This window comes from Helianthus annuus, chromosome 13 (genome assembly GCF_002127325.2).
Source record: "Helianthus annuus cultivar XRQ/B chromosome 13, HanXRQr2.0-SUNRISE, whole genome shotgun sequence".
NCBI classification, from domain to species: domain Eukaryota; kingdom Viridiplantae; phylum Streptophyta; class Magnoliopsida; order Asterales; family Asteraceae; genus Helianthus; species Helianthus annuus.
The window spans coordinates 145,066,629-145,076,534 of NC_035445.2; the positions used below are offsets into that span (position 1 = coordinate 145,066,629).

The 9,906-nt window shown below is 40.6% G+C and overlaps 1 long non-coding RNA gene across 1 annotated transcript; it reads right to left on the reverse strand.

Moving 5' to 3' along the window:
* Positions 1–3,643: 3,643 nt before the first annotated feature.
* Positions 3,644–4,962, reverse strand: LOC110903101. The gene is made up of 3 exons (XR_002571669.1): positions 4,828–4,962; positions 4,308–4,361; positions 3,644–3,795 (listed from the first exon to the last, which is right to left on the reverse strand). It is a non-coding gene; the product is annotated as an uncharacterized LOC110903101 (long non-coding RNA).
* Positions 4,963–9,906: the final 4,944 nt, after the last annotated feature.

The window sequence follows — 9,906 nt, forward strand, 5'->3', positions numbered from 1 at the left end:
ATAAGCGATAACTCTCCCTCTCTGCATTAGAATACAACCCAATCCCTGGTGTGATGCGTCTGAATAGACCACCAGGTCTTCGGTTCCGTCTGGTAATGTTAAGATCGGGGGACTTGACAGTTTCTCTTTTAACATTTGAAAAGCCTCCTCCTGTTCTTTTTCCCATACAAACTTCTCTTTCTTTCTTGTCAATTTTGTTAAGGGTAAGGCTATCTTGGAAAAATCCTGTATGAACCTTCGGTAGTATCCAGCAAGACCCAGAAAACTTCTTATCTCTGTTGGGTTTTTCGGAGGAACCCACTTCATTACAGCATCGATCTTTGAAGGATCAACCAAAACACCCTCCGAATTTATCACGTGCCCCAGAAACTGTACCTCCCTAAGCCAAAAGGCACACTTTGAAAATTTTGCGTAGAGCTTCTCCTTACGGAGAGTTTCAAGTACTTCACGCAAATGTACAGCATGTTCGTCTTTGCTTCGTGAATAAACCAAAATGTCATCTATGAATACAATTACCGATCTATCCAACATGGGTCGGCATACACGGTTCATAAGGTCCATAAATGCCGCCGGCGCATTAGTCAACCCCAAAGACATTACTAAAAACTCATAATGTCCGTAACGGGTTCTAAATGCGGTCTTTGGAATGTCTTCTTCTCGTACTCTAACCTGATGGTACCCCGATCGCAGATCTATCTTGGAGAACCAACTCGCCCCTTGTAACTGATCAAAAAGGTCGTCAATTCTAGGTAAAGGGTAGCGGTTCTTTATGGTTAGCTTATTTAACTCCCTATAGTCGATGCACATGCGCATCGACCCGTCTTTCTTCTTAGCAAATAAGACGGGCGCTCCCCAAGGCGACACACTTGGGCGTATAAAGCCCTTGTCTAGGAGGTCTTGTATTTGTGTTATTAATTCCCGCATTTCCGTGGGAGCTAATCTATAGGGAGCCTTCGCGACCGGTTTCGCACCCGGATTCAATTCGATATTGAATTCCACTTCTCGCTCGGGAAGGAGTCCCGGCAATTCTTCCGGGAATACATCCGGAAATTCGTTCACAACTTCAACATCTTCGAGCTTTGGGAAGCTTTGTTGAGTATTTACTACGTAAGCTAAGTATGCTCTACTCCCGTTGAGCACGTACTTAGTGGCTTGAACGAGAGTACATAGCTTCGCTTCCATCTTTCTTTCGCCTTGTACATTTAATCGTCTTCCACTTGGAGTTTGGAGAAGTATAGATTTGGTTTCACATTTTATCTCTGCATGGTTTTGAGACATCCAATCCATACCCACTATTACTTTGAATTCCCCCAAGATCATGGGTATAAGATCAATAGCAAACTCCTCATCCTCAATGGTCAATTTGCAATTTTTACATATTTCGCGCAACAAGTAACTTTTACTATCTGCTATCTCTACTTCTAAGGGCATCGACATTCGTTCAATCTTAAAGGATGGATGTTGAACAATTTCACTAGAGATAAACGACATAGTAGCTCCGGTGTCAAACAAAACGTAAACCGGTATAGAATTTATTAGAAAAATACCTGAGACCACATTTGGCTGGGACTTGGCTTCTTCAGATGTGATCTGAAACATTCTCCCCTTTGCCCTAGAACCCTCTTGCTTCTTATCTTCTTTCGTTGACCCTTGTTGAAGCTTTGGACATTCCGACTTGATATGCCCTTTTTCGAAACAGTTGAAACAAGTCTTTGGGTTGTCCGGGCATTGATAGGACGAATGCCCCTCCTTACCGCATTTAAAGCACCCCTTCTTACCTAGCAAACACTCTCCGGTATGGAGCTTTCCACACGTTTTGCATGGTGTAATCCCACCTTTCGACTTACCCTTTCTTCCTTGATCCTGAAACTTCCCCTTTTTGGATGGACTAAAACTTGCACCTTTTTCACTCGGTCTCTTTTCACCTCGCTCCTCTTGCCTTTTAATTTCGATCTCTCTATCCCGCGCTAAGTTAATGAGCTCCTCCAGGGTTTCACATTTCGAGGGAGTGATGAATTCCCTAATTTCTGCCTTTAACACGCCATAGAACCGATTTATCTTCATTCTCTCGGTTGTCACCAATTCTCCACAGAACTTCATTTTATCCATAAAATTGTTTGCTATTTCATTCACCGATTCGTTTTTCTGCCGGAGGCGTAAGAAATCCTCCTGAATCTTGTCGATAGCCGACTGAGGACAGTGATATCTCATGAAGGGCCCCTTAAACTCCTGCCAAGTCATAACTTGCAGTCTGTCTTCACCTACCTCCTTGCTGTGAGCATCCCACCAATCCTTCGCCTGGTGGGTTAGTAAACCGGTAGCGAACATCACTTGATCCTCCTTATCACACCGACTTCGTATAAAGACCGCCTCTATGTTCGAGATCTATCTTTGACATTCGACAGGATCTATTTTACCGTCATACGTCGTCGGATGGCATGCCATAAAATCCTTATAAGTGCACCTTCGTTCCTTACCTCTACCCTTGGATCCTCGATTAATTCTTTCAATTCTTCAAACCTACTGGTCATCATAGCATCCACCACCCCCAGAACTCGGCTTTCTACTTCTTGAGCCAACCGTGGTAGATTGGCTTGTATAACCCCTTCCGCTACTTCCGTGACTCTGTTCTCGAATGCTTCTTGTCTAGCCGCATCATTGTTATCAACATTATCATCATTGATATTTCTTGCATCAGCCATCTACACGAAATCATGGTTACACTTATTTCGAATCATAGATCTTAGCATTTCATAATTCATCATTCCGTGTCACTTATACTCGTTCTTATATTTTCGAATTTTATTCCATACATTCGCCGTTTATCTCATACCTTCACATATATTTCGTTCAACGTTTGATGGTTTTACACCTTTACCATTATCTATCTATTTACTTACATGCTTATTCTGCCCCATATTGATCCGACAAGATTATGAATCCGGCTCCCGGGAAGTTCCGTTAAATAAAAATATAAAAATTCAAAGAAAATTGTGGGCTGGATCAGACAAGCCGTCGGCGACGGCTCACCAACCCGTCGGCGACGGGCCTTGCAAATGGCCGTCGGCCATTTTACCCAGTCGGCAGACGGTTAACGCGTCGGGAAAAGGGGTGGCGTCGGCGACGGGAGGGTACCCGTCGGCGACGGCCCTCCGTTTTACAAAACGCTGCAGTTTAGTTTTTTGGCTGTTCCGACTGTTTTCCGGGTCTGTTTTCAGCTTCCCGGGTCCCGGTATTTCTCATTTAACCCATCTTAACATTTCTTAACATAATAAACCTCAATTCTTTAACCGTAGCGCATAATACACGATCATATTAAACAAACGTTTAAAAATTTTACCTCCTTGGCGATCTTGGAGCGAGCACATTTACACGAGCCATCGGTTTGAGTTCGGACACTAAGACTCTTGCCGAATCTCTCAAACCTTGGCTCTGATACCAACTTGTTAGGACCGCCTTTCCTAAAATACTAGATTACATGCTAAGCAAGATCTTTCGGACATTGAAAAACAATTTTGACACTTAATAGAAATTTTTACAAAATTTGGGCATGACCCGTTTGTAAAACGGCATACCCCCTGTTTTGACATAACTTACGACGTTTACAATACGACCCATTTTACTAAAACCATCCCGACAAAACGACAAGTTTTCAATTCTAAAACATTTCAACAAAGTTTAACAAGTAACAAACACGACCCAAAAGCATGCATATAAGTTGCGGAAGCGCTTGGTATCATAAGGCTTGAACATGTGCTCGTCCATATCTCCAAATCGCCTATAGAGGTGCTTTACCTACATTAACATTCACAATTTAAACAGTTAGTTATCTCCATAGAAAATCATAACCTTTCGTTTTAGCTTTATCCTTACAAACCTTCTTACTCTTAAGCATACAACAACCCAATAATTGGGTTAGGCATAACCACTCTCGTAGAGAGTTTGACATACACATTCGACCCGTGTAATTAGGTTTAGCATAAACACTCTCGTAGAGAGTTAAGCATACACGTTCAACCCGTGAAATTGGGTTTAGCATAAACACTCTCGTAGAGAGTTAAGCATACACATTCAACCCGTGAAATTGGGTTTGGCATAAACACTCTCGTAGAGAGTTAAGCATACACATTCAACCCGTGAAATTGGGTTTGGCATAACTCAACATTACTTTCATTAACATACCCAAATCCACAAGGGATTTGTCGCTTACTTCCTACATTGTCACGTTCGTTATACAAGGATAGTTTTTACATTAAATTTAATATAAATGGGAAACATAATAAAGGTTCGTATAAAACGAAACATACCTCGATCTTGTACTCCTTCCGCTTGCTTAGTGCTTGTACCTTCTTCTTTTACGCCTACATTAGAACATTCATTCCTTCACTTAGTTTGTCAAGACTTTCTACTATTCTCATGTACATTCATCTTTTATGCATTTCATCGAACACTTGGTAGGCGTCATATTTAAGGTACAAGGTACAAGTCTATTAAGCATGTTCCTACTAACTCATTACAACACAAAAATCATCTTCCCCTAATTTCACATAATTTCCATTCTAAAATTAGTTTATCTAGCATTCAAGCATCACAACAATTTCACATATCAACTAAAACATGATCATAATCCTTATGAATTTTTCTATTAGTAACATAATATTAACAAAGTGGGTTTTTCACTACATTTTTCATACAACCTAAAATCAAACATAATTCTTGCCCTAGAAGGTAATTTACATCTCAGATTTCCCTATTTTAATTCAAGAAATCGAGATTGGGATTATCCCCTCATCCTACAATTCAAGATTTTTCAGAAATTGAACTTACCACTTAAGAGATTAGGGTTAGCTAATCACAATTTAGGGAACATGCATCAGATTGGCTCATGAATTTGGATTGATTCACTTGATTCTTTGAACTAGGGTTTCCCCCTTCCTTTTGCCTTGTTTGATCGCAGAGAACTCCCACACACGTACTGTGTGTGGGGTTTTTTTCTTAATTGTTATTTTTAACTATCAAATTTTGATAGTTACAACCTTGACCCCTCTATTTTCATCTTAATTAAATTTAGGCATCATTTCTTTACTATTAGATTTAATCTTATGTTTATTCAATATTTTTGGGGTGTTACACCTTTGGTGGTAAAGTTATGGTGTTCGGTGGTGACTTTAGACAGATACTTCCGGTTGTACCAAATGTGTCACACCCCGATTTCCACGTGTCTCACCGGTGGGCCCGGTGGGGGATTACCGTGACGATGTTGGCAACAATATAGTCAAACCACACAATCATATAATGCACAGCGGAAGCATAAGATAAATATATATATTTCAACCTCTGGTGATAATATCAATGTATTACAGAAGTTGAATATCCACAGTGGATCGTAAGATAAAAGTAAAGTATTGTTCCATTAGATACTGCAATCAAGCTTGCGAGGCTTATCCCGACGCTAGGGAGCTAATACCAGCCAATTACGTTTAGGTACCTGCACTTAATCTTTTTGGGGAAAATACGTCAGTTTACACTGGTAAATACATTCAACTGACACATTTGAAAATGTTTATTAAAATTGATTTGAATGCACAAGGCACAAACTCTTTTATAACTTGGGAAAATTCATAATGATCTTGTGAACGTTTTACATGTTCTTTTATGCGTTCAGTAGTCCGGGTCGTGCCGGGTTAAAGATTTATAGACACACCACGTTTGCGTAAAACCGTAGTACAGAAACCAACGGCTACGTCTTTTAGTTTTAATGTCGACACTTTATACCGGGTGTACGCCTACACCGGGATGTCGATGGTCGTGGCCATTTCGTAAAATGATGCCGAGGATATCCGGGACAACGGTCATTAAACCCCCCAAAGGCTTATAAGCAACAAAACTGTTTAAATGAGCCGATCATATTTAATCAATTAACCACCTAAGCGATGGAATTATATAATGCTCAATCAAGCGGTATTAATATACCGTAACCCAAGCCCATATAGGGGAAATAAGTCAAAAGTATTTACCTTTGCAAGTATTAATCCTTAATTTAGATCAAGTCACCGATAGCTTTTACTGGGGCTCCTAATCTGGAACGAAGGTTTTAATTAACCTCTTAGAATCCTAACGGTCCTTGTATTAGCCGTAGCTTAAACCGGTTGATTCCGATATATAGATATGGTTAATTCGCACGAAAAGGCGAAAACCGAGAATGGAGTATGATTTGGACCCAACAAGTTCAGAGACTTGTTTTTTTTTATATGGGTCAATGGTTCATACTCTGGATTTTGGGGTTCAAATAGTATAATTTGACCCGTATCGGCTATTGCACGAAAACTAGTTCCATGAGCCGTACCGTGTGCGCAAATAGGCGAAACGGTTAACCATAAGAGTCGTACGCTTATTTCCTAAGTCAATATGCCTTAAAAGTATTCTGGTATCAGTAGGATACCTTCCGTAATGCCCGTAACGAGTTTAAGTTAATATTATGCCCCGTAGGGGCTTTTCGGTCATTTTAAAGACTTTAAAAGGGATTTTCGAGTTCTACAGGAAATCTGAGTTTCCCGAACAGCTTATAAAGCTTAAAATACTTTATTTATTATTTAAAACCAGTAGCAACTGGAATCGGGTCAAAAGACCTTGTAGAACTCCCGTTTTGGCCAAAAAGGGCATATTCGGTATTTACCGAACCGTAGCCATAACCGCAGGTTATGAGCAAGGTAAAAATTATTAAAAATCTTTAAAATTCCCAAAATATTATTTTACCACAGTGGGTAAAAGTTTTGGTGACGAAAACTTGGGTTAGATGGGCGTTATGCTAATTGCGCCATTAATTACAAAACTTTCTTAAAAGTGCGCCTTTTAGCATAACTCTCATTCTAGACCTCGGATTGACGTGAAACTTTAGGGACATGCTTATAATTTAGTAAGCAAGGTTTTGGTCCGTTCACGTGTCCGAAATACTCGTTTTAATTTCAAAAGGCCGTTACGGTCAACTTTTAGGCGAATGACGGAAATGCGCTAAAGACTCGGATAACTCATGAACCGACCACAGAGGCTTATACCAACATGTGACCTGGTCCTAAGAGAGTCCTAGGGTATATTTATACCTCACTAAAACGGGTCAGAACCGAAGTCAAAGCAAAAGTCAAACTTATGCGACTTTCGGCTCCGAACCGGTTCAATATAGTAAATGATCGATTCAAACGAGCGCAAACAAGTTTATATACTTATCATCATGTTTTTAGGATTGTCAAAACAGGTTCCATAACATATACATTACAGATTATGCTTAAATCGCTAAAATAGCTTTCTGTTGACTTTTTAACCGCACGTTTGACTCGATAATTGACATAGTTAGAGTGGTGATCAGGGGGAACCATTTTAGAGGTTTAATACCCACATAAATACCAACTCATAACCATTTTTGATTCGTCATAAGACTGAACCATTTGCAAGATATTGCAATGTCAACCGTTAGTTACGACGGTTGCGTTTATGAGCTATAACTATGGAAATGCAAGACCAAATTGATTGTGAACGACTTACAGAAGTGTGTTCTTGATTAGAGAACAGAAGAGAATGCTAGGGAGCTCTTGAAATGATCAGTTGTAAGTGTTTTGTGTTGTGTGATTTGTTATGCACAAGGTGTGGCTATTTATAGCCAAAGGAAGCAACTTATGATCAATACAAGCACTACAATCAGTCCAGAGCTGATGGGTAGATGTCCCCTAAGTGTATGGGTTGAGCATAGGGTGCCCATGCCCCATAATTATGTGCATGATCGTTCACAAGCTCCAAAAGTCAAGAAACTACAACTTTCTGCATCTGGGCGTCGTACGCGACCCGCATGGACATTCCATGCAACTCTTACGCGGGTCGCCTGGGATCAGAAAATCAGACGCGTAATAGAGGAGGCTCGCGGCCCGCCTCAACTTATGTTTAAACCTTACGCGGGTCGCGTGAGGTTATATTTTCTGAATTTTTCAAATCTTTTATAATGATTACAGAATCGGGCCATTAATAACGAAATCTTTCGTAATGATTTGCCTGACCTTTCGGATTTGAAGGGGTAACTTTGCGGTTTGGCCCTCGGTTATTTACCGATAGGGGCCTCATGTTAATTACCCGCATTATTAAGTCCCCGGTTTATTTATTAATTGTTCAGGAAGTCTTAACTTTCATTATTGACGCTTTTAACCTTTCTTTTACGAATTCGGTCGTAACTTTCTCGTTTCATATCGAAACTTCGCGGATTTTATATATATTATTTTAGTGAGTGTATAATACCGTTACAAAGTCTTTGGGACGTTAAAGGGTCACTCAGAGGTATTATTAAACATGTTGACACAGTTAACCCCTGTAGTTTGTAATCTCTCACTTTCTTCCGCGTTTTGTTTTTGTACGATCTATAATTTATTCGTTTGAAGGTTTAAGCATTATTTAGGGATACTATACAGTATATTTACCCTTGTTGACATTTATAACCCTCGAATTTATATACTTTCAAGGTTTGTCAAAATTAGTCCTTTATTTATTATAGATGCCACGTGTAAACGAATGACACGTGTTAACACATCAATGGACACAAAATTTCGAGGTGTTACATCCTCACCCCCTTAAAATAAATCTCGACCCGAGATTTACTCAAATAAATAGGGGTATTTTTCTTTCATTGTAGCTTCGACTTTCCACGTATATTCAGGACCTCTACGAGCATCCCATTTGACTTTTACAATCGGTACGTGCTTTCTGCGAAGCTTCTTTACCTGTCGATCTTCAATCGACAAGGGTTTTTCTATGAACTTTAAGCTCTCATCTATATGCACATCTGTGTGTGGAATCACCAACGATTCGTCGGCGAAGCACTTCTTGAGATTGCAGATGTGGAACACATTGTGGATTCCATTGAGCTCTTCAGGCAAGTTTAGTTTATAGGCAACTGATCCGACTCGTTCAATGACCTCGAAAGGCCCTATGTATCTCGGACTCAGCTTGCCCTTCTTGCCGAAACGCATCACCCCCTTCCAGGGCGATACCTTAAGTAATACCTTTTCACCCACTTCGAAGTGAAAATCCTTACGCTTTGGATCAGCGTAGCTCTTCTGCCTATCGCGGGCAGCCTTGAGACGTTCCCGGATCTGGACAATCTTGTCCGTTGTTTGGAAAACAATCTCTGGTCCCGATAATTGGACCTCTCCTACTTCCGCCCAACAAACAGGCGATCTGCATTTCCTACCATATAATGCCTCAAAAGGCGCAGCCTTTATGCTGGTGTGGTAGCTATTATTGTAGGAGAATTCGATCAGGGGTAGGTTTTTATCCCAGTTACCACCTAGATCGATCGCACATGCACGAAGCATGTCTTCTAGCGTTTGGATAGTACGCTCACTTTGACCGTCCGTCTGTGGATGGTAAGCCGTACTAAAGTTCAAACGCGTGCCCAAAGATTGCTGGAAACTCTTCCAGAAGTGTGACGTGTATCTAGTATCCCTGTCGGAGATAATAGACACAGGTATGCCGTGTAAGGCTACAATCTTATCAACATAAAGTTGGGCTAACATATCGGAGCTATACGTCTCCTTGATGGGTAGAAAATGAGCTGATTTAGTCAGCCTATCAACTATGACCCATATTGTATCGTTTCCTTTCCTGGTTTTGGGTAACTTGGTTATGAAGTCCATAGTTACGCATTCCCACTTCCACTCGGGAAGTTCAGGCTGTTGTAGCAGGCCAGACGGCTTTTGGTGCTCGGCTTTGACTTGAGCACAAGTCAAGCACTTTGCTACATGGGCGGCTACAGACTTTTTCAAGCCTATCCACCAATAATTTGCCTTTAAGTCTTGGTACATTTTATCAGCACCAGGATGGACTGAGTATTTGGAACTATGGGCTTCCTGGAGAACAACATCTCGT